The sequence below is a fragment of the Mus musculus genome, chromosome 2, assembly GCF_000001635.26.
Source record: "Mus musculus strain C57BL/6J chromosome 2, GRCm38.p6 C57BL/6J".
Lineage (NCBI taxonomy): Eukaryota > Metazoa > Chordata > Mammalia > Rodentia > Muridae > Mus > Mus musculus.
The window spans coordinates 67,834,508-67,852,159 of NC_000068.7; the positions used below are offsets into that span (position 1 = coordinate 67,834,508).

At 37.7% G+C, this 17,652-nt stretch overlaps 1 protein-coding gene across 6 annotated transcripts in view; it reads left to right on the top strand.

The window, feature by feature from the left end:
* The window catches only part of B3galt1 (UDP-Gal:betaGlcNAc beta 1,3-galactosyltransferase, polypeptide 1), a 557,194-nt gene that overhangs the window by 268,819 nt on the left and 270,723 nt on the right, over positions 1 to 17,652 (top strand). Inside the window, exon 3 of one of the 6 annotated variants that reach the window (NM_001379325.1) lies at positions 8,832 to 8,967. The exons of the other annotated variants lie outside the window; for them this stretch is intronic. The gene's annotated coding sequence lies outside the window, so the exon portion shown is untranslated. The remainder of the gene's footprint in view (positions 1 to 8,831; positions 8,968 to 17,652) is intronic. 6 annotated transcript variants of the gene reach the window in all.

Consider the following 17,652-nt stretch of genomic DNA (forward strand, 5'->3'; position numbering starts at 1 on the left):
TGTGTATGTGTGTATGTGTGTATGTGTGTGTGTGTGTGTGTGTATGTGTATGTGTATGTGTATGTGTATGTGTATGTGTATGTGTATGTGTATGTGTATGTGTATGTGTGTCAAGGGTTCTGTGGAGGCCAGAAGTGGTTATTGGATGGCATGAAGCTTGAGTTACAGGCACTTGTAAATGCCCAATATGGGAACTGGGAACCAAACTTGAGCCCTTGCTAGGGCAGTAAGAGCCAAGGAGACTCTTCAGTCCTCAGTCTAAAATTCTTGAACCTACAAAACATTGCCCCTGCTTGTTTTTACAATCCTAGAACAGCAAAGCAGGAAATTTATAAATATGCAAGCTGCTTCAATAATCCCACCAATTTTCATTCAGAGTGATGTTGGCTTTGGTCTTGTTTGTTTGTATTTTGAGATGCTCATCATAAAAAAAATTTTTACCTCAGAAATTACAGGATATAAAGTATCTTTTGAGCAAATACTGAGTTTGAATTTCTTCATGAAGCCATTTGCATTACATTATCAAAATCTGAATGTGTTTTCACTCCTCATGTTACACAGTTTACCCTAAATTGTTTTATTTGCAAGGTCTCTGTTTTAGTTTTTCATTATATTAATAGTAAAAGTAAGTACCCACAAATTGTGTGGGCGTCTGAGTGCGTCGTATTACTATATTTGGTAGGAAGAGAATTCAAGTCTTATAGATTTCAGAATCCAGAGGCATTGCTGCCACCTTGTATCATGGTGATTCTTTAGACAAAGTAAGAAGGGAAAGGCAAAGCTGGAGAGGCTAGCACTGACAGGAAGGGGTAGCAATGTGTTCAGTGAATTTGCTGAAGTCATTGTAATTACGAACATCTGCTTTATTCTTAGCTGCCATATACTTAATGTATTCACGAAACACACTGTGATTCAAAAACAGCTGCCTTGAGTGTGCAGTGTCCAACCAGGGCTTCTGGTTAACACCTAAGCATACAAATAGAAAATTATTGAAATACCTTGTGATCTCAGGCACCCATACTGACTGCTGACAATCGTATTGTTCTTGTCTCCTTTGCCGAAACAAATTAAATATTTTATTAGTTGAAGCAGAAGAAAAATATGGACGTCATAGATTGCACTGGTGTTTACATAATTAGAAAACTGCATCTATAAAATAGCAACCTGCTCAAATTGTTGTACTTTTCGGACCTTTTATACATAATGTTAAATCAATTTCTTGATACTTTGACCTAATAGTGACTACCTCAACAAGATGATGGCAAGATGAATTTCTCAGTAAAATAGCAACAGTAGGTATTATTGTTTTACTGCAATCGCATCTCAATCTTAAATCAGATATTATTTAATTAATTTTAAAATTACCTACTCACTTTACATCCCACTATCAGCCCCTTCTGTCCTCCCAGCCTCCTTCCATCAGCTCCTTCCCCATTCAGCTCATTTCCCACTCCCTGTCTCCTCTAAGAAGGAGGAGCCCTGGCCTCATTATCATCCATATCCTAAATCCCCTCTATCCCCAACCTACCCCACCTCCACTGAAAGTCAAGCCTGGCTTCAGGAATTGGACACTTCACGATCCATATTTCCGACTGCTAGGTGTTTCATCTAGAGTCACAACAATAGACATCAGGGGACCTTCCCACCACCAGCCCCTGTCCAAGGTACCTAGGACATCCTACGAATGCCTCTTTTCCTCCTATTTCAGTTCTGCCCCCACTACTCTTCCTATACACCTAATCCCATGACCCCCTGACCCCTGCTACTCTCCCCACCCCCTCTCCTACCCAGTTCTCCCCTTCCCACACAACTCTGATAACTACTCTATTTCTCCTTCTGAGAAAGACTCAACCAGCCTCCCATGGGGCCTCCTTGTGATTTGGCTTCTTTGGATCTGTGGATTGTAGTGTGGTTATCCTGTAATTTATGGCTAATATCTACTTATAAGTGAGTACATATCATGCCTGTCCTTTTGGGTCTTGGTTACCTCACTCAGGAAGATACTTTCTAGTTCTATCCATTTGCTTGAACAATTCATCATGTTCTGGTTTTTAATAGCTGAATAGTATGCCATTGTGTAAATGAGCCACATTTTCTTTATCCATTCTTCAGTTGAGGGATAGGTTGCTTCCAGTTTCTAGATATTATGAATAAAGCTGCTAGGAACATAGTTGAGCAAGTGGTCTTACAATATGGTGGAATGATTTTTGGGTATAAGTCCAAGAGTGATATAGCTGGGTCTTGAGGTAGAACTATTCCTAGTATTCTGAGAAACCGCCAAATTGATTTTTTTGGAGTGGTTGTACAAGTTTGCTCTCCCACCAGCAATGGAGGAGTGTTCTCCTTGTTCCACATCCCCCCAGCATATGTTGTCACTTGAGATTTTCATCTTAGCCAGTCTGATGGTATGAGGTTGAATCTGAACATAGATATATCAGAATATTTCCATCTGTTTGTCCATATTCACATTTCTTTATTTTTTTTATTTTTTTCTCTTATTTTTTTATTACGTATTTTCCTCAATTACATTTCCAATGCTATCCCAAAAGTCTCCCACACCCCCCCCCACTCCCCTACCCACCCATTCCCATTTTTTGGCCCTGGCATTCCCCTGTACGGGGGCATATAAAGTTTGCCTATCCAGTGGGCCTCACTTTCCAGTGATGGCCAACTAGGCCATTTTTTGATAAATATGCAGCTAGAGTCAAGAGCTCTGGGGTACTGGTTAGTTCATAATGTTGCACCTACAGGATTGCAGATATCTTTAGCTCCTTGGATACTTTCTCTAGCTCCTCCATTGGGGGCCCTGTGATCCATCCAATAGTTGACTGTGAGCATCCACTTCTGTGTTTGTTAGGCCCAGGCTAGTCTCACAAGAGACGGCTATATCACCATCCTTGCACCAAATGCTTGCTAGTGTATGCAATGGTGTCATTGTTTGGAGACTAATTATGGGATGGATCCCTGGATATGGCAGTCTCTTGATGGTTCACCCTTTTGTCTCAGCTCCAAACTTTGTCTCTGTAACTCCTTCCATGGGTGATTGTTTCCAATTCTAAGAAGGGGCAAAGTGTCTACACTTTGGTCTTCGTTCTTCTTCAGTTTCATGTGTTTTGCAAATTGTACCTTATATCTTGCTATACTAAGTTTCTGGGCTAATATCCACTTATCAGTGAGTACATATCATTTGAGTTCTTTTGTGATTGTATTACCTCACTCAGGATGATGCCCTCCAGGTCCAACCATTTGCCTAGAAATTTCATAAATTCATTCCTTTTAATAGCTGAGTAGTACTCCATTGTGTAAATGTACCATATTTTTTTATGTGTTCCTCTGTTGAGGGGCATCTGGGTTTTTCCAGATTCTGGCTATTATAAATAATGCTGCTATGAACATAGTGGAGCATGTGTCCTTCTTACTGGTTGGTCTTACGATTCCGTGGCGGATCCTGTGTGGGTCCTTGCGGGTGTCCTAGAAAAAGCAAGAAAGTAATCCCTCAACAAACCAAAAAGAAGACAGCCACAAGAACAGAATGTCAACTCTAACAACAAAAATAAAAGGAAGCAACAATGACTTTTCCTTAATATCTCTTAATATTAATGGACTCAATTCCCCAATAAAAAGACATAGACTAACTGACTGGCTACACAAACAGGATCCAACATTCTGCTGCTTACAGGAAACCCATCTCAGGGAAAAAGACAGACACTACCTCAGAGTGAAAGGCTGGAAAACAATTTTCCAAGCAAATGGTCTGAAGAAACAAGCTGGAGTAGCCATTCTAATATCGGATAAATTAGACTTCCAACCCAAAGTTATCAAAACATACAAGGAGGGACACTTCATACTCATCAAAGGTAAAATCCTCCAAGAGGAACTCTCAATTCTGAATATCTATGCTCCAAATGCAAGGGCAGCCACATTCATTAAAGACACTTTAGTAAAGCTCAAAGCACACATTGCACCTCACACATTCAACACACCACTTTCATCAATGGACAGATCGTGGAAACAGAAAGTAAACAGGGACACAGTAAAACTAACAGAAGTTATGAAACAAATGGATCTGACAGATATCTACAGAACATTTTATCCTAAAACAAAAGGCTATACCTCCTTCTCAGCACCTCACGGGACCTTCTCCGAAATTAACCATATAATTGGTCACAAAACAGGCCTCAACAGATACAAAAATATTGAAATTGTCCCATGCATCCTATCAGACCACCATGGCCTAAGGCTGATCTTCAATAACAACATAAATAATGGAAAGCCAACATCACGTGGAAACTGAACAACACTCTTCTCAATGATACCTTGATCAAGGAAGGAATAAAGAAAGAAATTAAAGACTTTTTAGAGTTTAATGAAAATGAAGCCACAACATACCCAAACCTATGGGACACAATGAAAGCATTTCTAAGAGGGAAACTCATAGCTCTGAGTGCCTCCAAGAAGAAACTGTAGAGAGCACACACTAGCAGCTTGACAACACATCTCAAAGCTCTAGAAAAGAAGGAAGAAAATCCACCCAAGAGGAGTAGGCGGTAGGAAATAATCAAACTCAGGGGTGAAATCAACCAAGTGGAAACAAGAAGAACTATTCAAAGAATTAACCAAACGAGGAGTTTGTTCTTTGAGAAAATCAACAAGATAGATAAACCCTTAGCTAAACTCACTAGAAGGCACAGGGACAACATCCTAATTAACGAAAACAGAAATGAAAAGGGAGATATAACAACAGATCCTGAAGAAATCCAAAACACCATCAGATCCTTCTACGAAAGGTTATACTCAACAAAACTGGAAAACCTGGACGAACGAAATGGACAAATTTCTAGACAGATACCAGGTACCAAAGTTAAATTAGGATCACGTTAACGATCTAAACAGACCCATATCCCCTAAAGAAATAGAAGCAGTCATTAATAGTCTTCCAGCCAAAAAAAGCACAGGACCAGATGGGTTTAGTGCAGAGTTCTACCAGACCTTCAAAGAAGATCTAATTCCAGTTCTTCACAAACTATTCCACAAAATAGAAGTAGAGGGAACTCTACCCAACTCATTCTATGAAGCCACAATTACTTTGATACCTAAACTACAGAAAGATGCAACAAAGAGATAGAGAACTTCAGACCAATTTCTCTTATAAATATCGATGCAAAAATACTCAATAAAATTTTCGCTAACCAAATCAAAGGACACGTTAAAACAGTCATCCATCCTGACCAAGTAGTTTTTATTCCAGGGATGCAGGGATGGTTTAATATGCGAAAATCCATCAATGTAATCCATTATATAAACAAACTCAAAGACAAAAACCACATGATCATTTCGTTAGATGTGGAAAAAGCATTCGACAAGATCCAACACCCATTCACGATAAAAGTCTTGGAAAGATCAGGAATTCAAGGCCCATACCTAAACATGATAAAAGCAATCTACAGCAAACCAATAGCCAACATCAAAGTAAATGGTGAGAAGCTTGAAGCAATCCTACTAAAATCAGGGACTAGACAAGGCTACCCACTTTCTCCCTACCTATTCAACATAGTACTTGAAGTCCTAGCCAGAGCAATTCGACAACAAAAGGAGTTCAAGGGGATACAAATTGGAAAAGAGGAAGTCAAAATATCACTTTTTTCATATGATATAATAGTTTATATAAGTGACCCTAAAAATTCCACCAGAGAACTCCTAAACCTGATAAACAGCTTCGGTGAAGTAGATGGATATAAAATTAACTCAAACAAGTCAATGGCCTTTCTCTACACAAAGAATAAACAGGCTGAGAAAGAAATTAGGGAAACAACACCCTTCTCAATAGTCACAAATAATATAAAATATCTTGGCGCGACTCTAACTAAGGAAGTGAATGATCTGTATGATAAATTCAAGCCTCTGAAGAAAGAAATTAAAGAAGATCTCAGAAGATGGAAAGATCTCCCATGCTCATGGATTGGCAGGATCAACATTGTAAAATGGCTATCTTGCCAAAAGCAATCTACAAATTCAATGCAATCCCCATCAAAATTCCAACTCAATTCTTCAACAAATTAGAAAGAGCAATCTGCATATTCATCTGGAATAACAAAAAAAACCTAGGATAGCAAAAACTCTTCTCAAGGATAAAAGTACCTCTGGTGGAATCACCATGCCGGACCTAAAGCTTTAGTACAGAGCAATTGTTATAAAAACTGCATGGTACTGGTATAGTGACAGACAAGTAGACAAATGGAATAGAATTGAAGACCCAGAAATGAACCCACACACCTATGGTCACTCGATCTTCGACAAGGGAGCTAAAACCATCCAGTGGAAGAAAGACAGCATTTTCAACAATTGGTGCTGGCACAACTGGTTGTTATCATGTAGAAGAATGTGAATCGATCCATTCCTATCTCCTTGTACTAAGGTCAAATCTAAGTGGATCAAGGAACTTCACATAAAACCAGAGACACTGAAACTTATAGAGGAGAAAGTGGGGAAAAGCCTCAAAGATATGGGCACAGGAGAAAAATTCCTGAATAGAACAGCAATGGCTTGTGCTGTAAGATCGAGGATTGACAAATGGGACCTAATGAAACTCCAAAGCTTCTGCAAGGCAAAAGACACCGTCAATAAGACAAAAAGGCCATCAACAGATTGGGAAAGGATCTTTACCTATCTTAAATCAGATAGGGGACTAATATCCAATATATAAAAAGCACTCAAGAGGGAGGACTCCAGAAAATCAAAAAACCTCTTTAAAAGATGGGGCTCAGAGCTGAACAAAGAATTCTCACCCAAGGAATACCGAATGGTTGAGAAGCACCTGAAAAAATGTTCAACATCCTTAATCATCAGAGAAATGCAAATCAAAACAACCCTGAGATTCCATCTCACACCAGTCAGAATGGCTAAGATCAAAAATTCAGGTGATAGCAGATGCTGGCAAGGATGTGGAGAAAGAGGAACACTCCTCCATTGTTGGTGGGATTGCAAGCTTGTACAATCACTCTGGAAATCAGTCTGGCAGTTCCTCAGAAAATTGGACATAGTACTACCAGAGGATCCCGAAATACCTCTCCTGGGCATATATCCAGATGTCCCAACCGGTAAGAAGGACACATGCTCCACTATGTTCATAGCAGCCTTATTTATAATAGCTAGAAGCTGGAAAGAACCCAGATGCCCCTCAACAGAGGAATGGATACAGAAAATGTGGTATATTTACACAATGGATTACTACTCAGCTATTAAAAAGAATGAATTTATGAAATTCCTAGGCAAATGGATGGACCTGGAAGGCATCATCCTGAGTGAAGTAATACAATGACAAAGGAACTCACACAATATGTACTCATTGATAAGTGGATATTAGCCCAGAAACTTAGGATACCCAAGATATAAAATACAATTTGCTAAATGCTTGAAACTCAAGAAGAAGGAAGACCAAAGTCTGGACACTTTGCCCCTTCTTAGAATGGGAACAAAACATCCATGGAAGGAGTTATAGAGACAAAGTTTGGAGCTGTGTCAAAAGGATGGACCATCTAAAGCCTGCCATATCCAGGGTTCCATCCCATAATCAGCTTCCAAATGCTGACACCATTGCATACACTAGCAAGATTTTGCTGAAAGGACCCAGATATAACTGTCTCTTGTGAGACTAGGCTGGGGCCTAGCAAACACTGAAGTGGATGCTCACAGTCAGCTATTGGATGGATCACAGTGCCCCCAATGGAGGAGCTAGAGAAAGTACCCAAGGAGCTAAAGGGATCTGCAACCCTATAGGTAGAACAACATTATGAACTAACCAGTACCCTGGAGCTCTTGACTCTAGCTTCATATATATCAAAAGATGGCCTAGTCCTCCATCACTGGAAAGAGAGGCCCATTGGACTTGTAAACTTTATATGCCCCAGTACCGGGGAATGTCAGGCCCAAAAAGTGGCAGTGGGTGGGTAAGGGAGTGGGTGGGAGTGTATGGGGAACTTTTGGGATAGCATTGGAAATGTAAATGAGGAAAATACCTAATAAAAAGTATTAAAAAATCTAGACAAACATTACTAGAACCCACTTTATAATTATATTATGTCTACAGTAAAATTAATGACACTGCAAGCAAGAGGCTCTGGAGGGGACGAGAGGTGGGAGGATCTGGAAGGAGGAGAGGGAAGGGAGACTATAAGCAGGATACATCATATGAGAAAAGAATCTATTTTTAAAAAAGAAAAAATAAATATGTTTCATTTGAAAACCAGGAAAATATAAAACATCAGATAATGATGTCTGTCTCATACCATAACGACATTGGCAAGAATTTATTTATTCATATATTTATTAATATTGCTCATAAATTTTATTGAACTTGCTAATTATTAAACTGTATGGTTGGCCCAAGGTATGTCAGTGAACAAAACAAATGAAAGCAATTGCCCCTCAAGGCCTATGTTATTACAGGAGGAAATAATCTATTAAAAATATTTCTAAACTGTGAATCAGCTAAATGTCACAAAGCGTAATGGGGAACTGGGACATTGATCGGACGCATACATGAGAAGATGGATATTTGAGACAGGTTGCCTGGAAATTTTATTGTCACCATAGTATGTGATAAGGAGTTGCTATCATGAAGCCCTGTTTATGGAGCATGTCACCAAGCAGGGAGAATAGGTGAAGGTAAGGAAGGTAGTGAGAGGAAATGATGAACAGTTGAGTTAGACAGGGAGGGCAACATATGGGTCCTGGTAGACCTTGTTCTCTCTTATAGAAACTGCAAGATAGAGCTGTCAGCTCTATAGCCCTCTGGCTATATCTATCCCATGTGGAGTCCATGTTCTTTCTAGCTCGCTGTCAATGCTGCATTGAGAGAAAGGAGAGAGGATATGTGGGCATTCATCCACCAGAATGGAGCCTGTCTCAGTGAGCCATGGAGAGAAGACTGTGTTCCTTCTGGAATGATCGCAAGAGGCATAGTGAGAGGTAATAAAACTCTAAAACTTGTCGCCCTTATGTCTAACAGTGGTTAAATTAGAGGTTTGTTTGAGGAACATAGATGACCTACTTATAGAAAAATTAGTGACAATATCCTGCCCTGAGCTAGCATTGTCCTAATGAGGAAGTCTAAGGAAGGTACAGGTTTGAAGTGGAAAGCACATTAATACCAAGTATAGAAGGCAATGTCTTGAGTATGTGTGACTAGTATTTGGTCTGAGGTGAAGCTATCAATTCAAAGTCTTTCTGTATCTTTGGAATCTATGAGACCAATGCATTACTGACCCACTGTCCTTGGAGTTATTGAGCTCCAAATTCACTCAACCATATGGCCCCTAATGAGAGAGAAACATTTATATCCATTGACTTTCATCAGACAAGTGTTGCAGAAGATGCTCCTGGGAATAGCAGGGAAGGGCTGAGTACACCTGCCTGTCTCCTTTCTATTATAGTTCAGGAGCAGAAAAAAAAAATATCACTAAGTATATAATGGAAGACCTAAGGAGTCTAACAGACCTGGTGATTTTCTGAAATTGTAGCTCTCAATTGCTTAATCTTTCAATCTCTTTCCATTCAGTGAGTTCTATGGGCTGGATAGAAAAGCCAGAGATGTTGCAGAGTCCTGTCTTGGAAGTGTAGAATCCTTTCAATGAACTTCTGCCTCAAACAAAAAGACCCTTTGTTCTGAGCCCTCTAGCCCTTGCCTTAGCCATCTCCATCTTGGCTTTTATGTCTACCCTGATTTTTTTTTTCAAGACAGGGTTTCTCTGTGTAACAGTCTTGGAAGTTATGAAACTCTGTAGACCAAGCTGGCCTTGAATTCATAGAGATCCAACTGCCTCTGCCTTCTGAGTGCTGGGAATAAAGTTGTGTACCATCACCCCAGCCCCCCTACCCCGATTTCTAACTCTATGTAAGCTACAGCATTGCCCCTCAGTAGAGGAGTTTAGCTAGTCTCCATGCAGAGAAGATATTTGCAGCACATATTACACAAAGAGAGATGATAATTTCCTTAACTAGTATAAAAATATATTGCAAAGTTGGCTAGAAGAAATACAGTCAACAAACGCCCTACAAAAAAGATAGTCATTATTTAACCTAATAAAAATTATGAAAATAATCCTAATGGCATACCATTCACTAATCAGGATGATGAAATCATGAATAGGGGTTAGGGAATGAAAGACATAAACATTGGGCGGTGGGGGGGGCGGTGGAATATGAAGTCATATGAAATGCTAAAATATTGATTTTAGAGCATTAACATAATCTTTGTACAGGCAATGTGAAAACTGAAGTTATCTGAAACATGCAACTAACATATCATTAAGTTTTAAATAACAGATGCTAAGTACAACAGTTTTCGTACAAGAATATTAAAGTTATTTTAACAGAGAAAGACCAAACTTGAATAACACATGAATGAATAAAGAAAAGAATGTTACATAAAATATAGCAAATTTATATGATACATGCAAGTAGTGACTGAAGTATTTATTTGAATAATCAAGGCATATATGAGGAAAGTAAGTTGCAGAAATCCACATACCAAAAAAGCATTTATATTAAGCACATACACTCATACATAACAATTCTTTTTTGTTTGGTCCAAAATATATGCTACAGGTAATTTTTAAAAACTGAAATGTCTATCACAAGACTTAACAGCAGTGATTGTAAAGAGTGGGCCAGAAAACTAGAATTTGGAAAATAGTACATTAATTTCAGTTTAGTTGACAAGTTTGTTTTTACAAAGAAAATTAACTTTTATGGGCTTATGGGATCAAAAGTCAGAGATAAGATTGGGGAGACAAGCTAAGTAGAAATGAAGAATTATTTGAAATGTATATTCATCGACATTAGGTGATAGGTTATGTGTCTAAGAATACTGAAGGGCAACACCTAGGTCACAAACTTGGATGAAGGGAGGAGTAATGCAATGTAGTGCCCTCAGAGCAAGAAGCAAAGAATCACTGCAGAAGAATTATTTAAAATAATAGAAAAGGCTAGGATGGAAGTAAAGACAAAAATATCAGGGATGTAAATCGAATATGTACCCAGAAGAGACAAGCTTAAATCACAATACTGTCTGAACCAACCTAAGACTAGAATGAAAAATAAACAATAGAGCAGAATATTCAGTATTTACAAAGTCTCCATTTAATTCACTCTGGCCATGCCTAGATAGCTGTAAGATGAAATGAACTGCTATTGTATACTTGGCTCAGAATAATATTCATTTAATCACAACTGTAGAATACAAGACCACTAAAGGACCAGAATAGAATATTCTAGTGGTTGTTGAAGGTAGAGTTAGTTCTTGCTGTGGGATCCTACTTGATGTCCATGTGAAAATCAGCTCTGGGGCTGGAGAGATGGCTTGTGCTGAGACTGGAGAAGAACTGAGTTCGGTTCCAAGAACTTACACAGTGATTCACAAATATCTGCAACTCTAGTCCCAGGAAACCCAACACCATCTTTCTGATGCCTACTGTACACATTAGTGCACATACATACATGCAGAGAAAACACTTAAACACATATAATATTGTAAAATAATTCATCCATTTTTTCCCTCCCAGCCACTTAGTTCTCAACAGTAATGTATCTGTGACTAATTATTTACTATTTACTTGTCCCTAAGTCATAAGTTTTGGCTCATTCCTCAACCAGCTTGCACTTATTTAACCCGCTCAAACTACTCTATGACTTCTACATGGTTAGTCGCCTCTCCTTCAGTCCTGGCCACTTCTTCCTTCACTTCTTCCTTAGCGTCTTCCCCTAGCTCCTCACTGAAATCTCTCTTTATTCTCTATTTCCCAGAATCCTCTCTACCAGTGTTCCACCTCCTATTTCCTACCTCAGCTCATTGGCCATAGGCTTTTTAAATTGACAGGTGATGCTGATAAAGAGTTTCTCTATACAATAAAATGAATAAATCTGAAATAAATTTGAAAGATCACAGATTTCACTGTTTCCTTCTTGTATTACATTAAGACAAATTGAGGTACAAAATGCTCAGTAAACCACAGGTCATTTTCTTTCTATCTTAACTTGTGTACATGCATACAGATGATGTCATTATGATAAGTAAATGAATGGTAGGCACTAGATTGGCAGAACAACAGTCTACAGTATCACCACCATACATTGCAATTATGCCTATATTTGTCTATTGAGAAAAATATGTGTCAGAATGTTTTCTGTACCTTCTGAAGTTAGAGGGACATGTAACTTTTTGCTTTATAGCTATGCAAATGCAAATGTGTAAATCTCAGATGATGATGAAAATTTGTCGTGTGTTCTCAATCGGATCATTGCTAATTCATGGGGACCCCAGTTTTCACCTTAGTTTGACACAGAATGTGCTTCCTTGCAAGAAGCACACACTTGCTTCAAAGGGGTGCACAGGGCTAGAGTTTCTTACATGAGAGGTGATTCATAATAAAACACCTCTCAAGAAAGCATGGATACTAAATATGGGAAAACCAGAATAGTGAGTTGGAAAGCAGATGCGTTCAGGGAAATGTGACAGGGCATCATGTTGGGAAGGCCTCAGGAAGCTGTGACGTTGATGATATCGAAGAAGGTGGTTACCAGGGCTAAAAGAGCTCTATGGGGAGTTATAAGAGGAGTACACTAATAACCGCTTTCAGATGACTGCTGTAGCCGCACCACACTTCATATGCTAACTCATCCATGTTTAGCAATTCTAATTCTTAGAATGAGACCAAATTAGTTCAGGCATTGTCCTGTTAGGTCTTAAGCAATAAAGCCTTCAGATTGTACAAAAATATCTTAAAATTCTATTTCTTTTTCATTTTGCACAATTATATACAGGGAGAAATTATACAAAATATCCCGTTTGTTCTGCTCTACAAGAAAAGTGTAGACTGGAGAGTCTTTTAGCTCCAATCTCTATGTACCAAGGAAACCCTAGCAATCCTGCTGTCCTCATTGGCAGGGATGAGTGGGGATGTGAAATGACCCAGTTTAGAAAACTTATTTGCCACATTAATCACAACAGAATGAGACTAAGACCCAACTTCACACTGGTGTTATTTAAAATGTAAACTTCTGTACTTTGATATAATACACATTAAAGTTGTTTTTCTGTTTATATCTCAAAGACCCAAGCCAGAGAGATTTAAGTAACTGTTTTGTCTCCCTTTGTGCCAGGGTGTACATATCGTGGTTGTTCTCATTCATTCCAGCAAGATTTGGGCTTTTCAATCCTCCCGACTTCCTTCTTATCATTAATACTGCTGTTTTGTAAGAGAAAGGAAGAAATCCTCTGAGCCTTCTTGGAAGATATAATTGTGCAGGACTCCCTTGTCTCCTCCTTCAGCTGCTAATGGTTAATTAGTTTGTGCACTTGCAGTTTGGTCTCCTGAGGAGAGAAATTAAATTTCTTCCTTTTAGCTTAGAAGAGCATGGATATATTTCTAATGTTTTTATTTTACTTAGACTGCAGGGCAATGCCTTGAGCGTCAGCTGTGGGCGATGCTGTGAGAACAGCTTAAGCTCGGAGACGGAGATGGCATTTTTGGTTTCTGGAGCATGCCAATTACAGGGAAGTGCCTGAGTCTCAGGTGTCTTATTTGACAACGCTGCTCACTCTGCCACTGGGCCCAGATACAGACACCTCGTCACACTCTTGCCTATTCGATTGAAGAAGAATGACAATGAGCCGTGCTTTAGAGGTGCTGCTTTGGGGGTTGTTTCTATCTAAATTCTAAACATGGCTTTGCCAGCTACTTGCTATCTGGTAGTAAACAATATTCTAAAGTTTCTCATTTAGCAGCCTCACGAAGGGTAGCATGAGTACCAAGTGAAGGATAGTTGAATCAGAGTATGTTCCACTTAAGATGTACAGGACCTAGTAAATATGAAATTGTTTATAGGCTTGTTCGTTGTTATTAAGATCCACATAGTTTCTCTGTAGCCCTTGGGGATAAAATAAACAAGAACATTGTGGAATACTTTAATTTAAGTTAGTATAGCCACAGCAAGGCCCATAAGCAGTTAATAATTGGTAAGGAACTTAAATCACATTTTTTAACATATTTTCATTGGGAAGGCTTCAATGTAATTATCTGTAAAATAAGAATTGCATATGTTGCAGAATTGTTTGAATTAATAGTGTGATTAGCCGTAGTTTTCAAGGTATAAAAATTACGCAACTATAAAATTGACCTTGGCTACAGTTTCAAGTTCAAACAATTCTTTATGTTAAAAATGAGAAAAACAACAAAGGCTTCATGCTCTATCCAGTGTCCATGCTTACTGGCCAATAGAGTAAGCACCCAGATTTAGGTACAAGTGTTCCATAGTATCATCCACCATGGCTGCTAATGTACTTACCATGGCATGTGCAAAGGTCATTTCATAATATTCTAACTCCCTAGTGCACCATTGTCATTTCTGTGTTCCAAGGGAGCATGTGTAAAATCAGGATGAAGTGGTGTGTTTTAATCAACAACCAGAAGATGTCTTAGAGAAATAAGGGACTTGTAGAATTTACTCATCCTGCCTATCACTTACCTTCTGTGAGCTAGCTTCAGCGTGCATAGCAGTCACAAAGGCTTCCTGGATCAGGCATAGAATCAGGAAAGTTGAAGTAAGAGTTTACATGGTTTCATTAAGGAAAAAGAGGTAAGTTAAATCGAGGTAGCAATTTTATAGGTGTCCATTTAAGGTCACTCTTTAAGATCCTGGTTTAAGGGTATAGGATGAAATCTCTGAGATGTCATCTCCACATACAGTAAACATCTTGGAATTCCACTCCTGAGTTTAATGCCCAGTCTCAGGAGAACTCAGACATTGGTGTTTAGTCAGAATGTGTCTAGAGCCTAGTTCAGAGTACAGTACTTCCATGTTTCTGTTGAACTCTGATTTAGATTGCTAGATACAACTATGTGTATCCCATTATTAAAGTAAAACTAAAATGACCTGAGAGGTTAATTACTTTATGAATCTTATTTTCTATGTTATATATAATCACATTATACATAAAATATGAATATACTATACATACTTTGTATCTAATATATGTTTTATATATTCTAAAATATATTGTATATAAATATATATTAAAATATGTATTGTATACATTGAAATTTTGTACATAAATTATATATATACATAAATATAATATATGTATATTTAAATGTCTTGTGGAATTGCTTAAGCCTATTAGATCATAAAAATAAGGGAACTATAATTTAAGCAGCACAAACACTCAGTGTGAGTCAGCTCAGATATCATGTGTTATTGAAGGGCATTGTCTCTACAGAGAAATACTCATATCATAGAAATTGGGAGGAAATCCTTCCCTTATCCTGAAGGAATATTTAAAAAATACTCATATCACAGACTTGAACCTATGGTTGAAGAACAATAGTAAACCAATTTTTCTAGTACATTCTCAAGTTATGATGTGTCAGCACTAATGTCTTTTGGTATATGACTTCCGTTATTAGATACAGATGTTTACTAGATAGATAGATAGATAGATAGATAGATAGATAGATAGATAGATAGATAGATGATAGAGATAGATACACACAAAAAACATCTGTTTGCAATGATATTCCTGAAATTAATTCAGTTATTCAATTCTATGGCTTAAAATCATAATACTTAGCATGTTTAGTAGATAAACTTGATTATACTGGAAACTTCATTAACATGTGATATAAGGAAATTCCCACTTTCTTGTCTTTATTAATTTTCAGAGAAACCGTGTCCTATTAGATTTATAGATCTCCAGTTCTTAAAAAAAATGTTTTGCAGAGATTAGTATATCCAACCAAGATAGGGATCCCAAAGTGCTTGTAACTTCTTGGGTAGTAGCTCATTATGAGATAAAAACAAATCGATTAGGATCTCTCTGGCCATCCCTTGCTGCCTTTGTCTGCACTTACTTTACTACTACAGTTAGCTACAAAATATGCAGTTCTCTGTGATTCAGAAATTACCATAACTAATATTTTACAAAAGACCAGTATTTCATTTCCTTTCCTTCTGATTTGCCCGACTTTAAGGATATGGAGAATATTTCATCATAATTGAAGATAAAACAACCTAGGAAGTGACACATAATGAGATTCCTCTTTATAGAGATAACAAATCCCAGACCAGATACATCTATTTCTTGTTTTGGTTTCTGTTATCAGCTTCCCTACAGATTAGACTCCAAAAGGCATAGGTGTCAAAAAGAGGCAAGTTTTCATTATTCATGCATTGCAGAAAACAGAGATTTTTTTTTCTTTTGTGGTCTGTTCTACCCACATGCCACAAGAATATTTCCAACTGAAATATTTGCAATTTATGTTACCCAACTCTGCGTCAGCTTGTGGTAAAACATTTCATTTTGCATTTTATACATAATCAACATTAGATAAACATAAATTAAACTCAAATCCTTTTCACAGTATATCCCGTTTACTGCCAAAATTGTTTTTCTTAAAACATTGAATAATTCGGATACACTACCAACTGTGCCTGTGTGTTCTTTTCCCATATCTCACTGGTTATTTCTGTAGAAAAGTTAGTTAACTCCTGCATATTAAGTACTTCTCTATTGATCTTTAATTATAGTGATGGGGAAAAAATAGAAGCAATACTGAAACATTTCTCTGTTCACCAGTAAATTGTATCTTTCATGGACAACCTGTTTTGGTAAGCATTTGATACTACACGTTACCAAGCAACCTTTGTGTTACTTGATAAACTGTTTATTTGTTATACCAAGAGATAGCCAATTTAGAGTAATTAAAATTCCTCACAGGAGAAATATTCTTGATACAATCAAGAGAGATAATAGGGAGAACTTTAAACAGAAACCTAAGAAATAAACATGCTGACTTATGCCCAACATCAGGAGTCTTCAGCCTTTTACCAAGGGAGACCAACAGCCTAGGGTAATGATAATGTTTCCTAACTTAACTTCTGCAGCCTTTCCCTATATTTATCTCTTATTATTTGTATCTATAATGGTAAATTCATATACTGTAGGATAAATAATTTAAAGTACAACCCAATGGCTTATAATCCACTCACAGGGTTGGGCCACTATCACCATGGCCAATTTTAGATGATATTTTACTATCTCACAAAAACCACTATTCCCTTTCATTAGCATTTATTAATATTGCTCCTCTCTTTTCTAAGCAACTGCTACTATATAGACCTACATTATGAAATGAGCTGTGATGTTCATTTCATAAAGCAGAATCAGAATATGGGTTTTTTTCATACTGGCTCTTGAACAAAGTTTATAAAATAAAATAAAATAAAATAAAATAAAATAAAATAATAAAATTCCCTTTTCTATCCAACCAAGTTCCTTTGTCAGATTTTGTGCTATTGACATCTGCAGAGGTCAAGTGCCTGTTTTGTGGCTGACTTTCCAGTCACAGAGAAGATCCGAGTATCTCTGTGCTTTAGCTCCAGACTATGCCATGGTCATTTCCCAAAATACTTCAGGCTTCTTAATATGTTTTTATTTATTTTTTGAGAGTTTCTTTTTTAAAATATTTTTTATTATTAGGTATTTTCCTCAATTACATTTAGAATGCTATCCCAAAAGTCCCCCATACCCTCCCACCCACTTCCCTACCCACCCACTCCCCCTTTTTGGCCCTGGTGTTCCCCTGTACTGGGGCATAT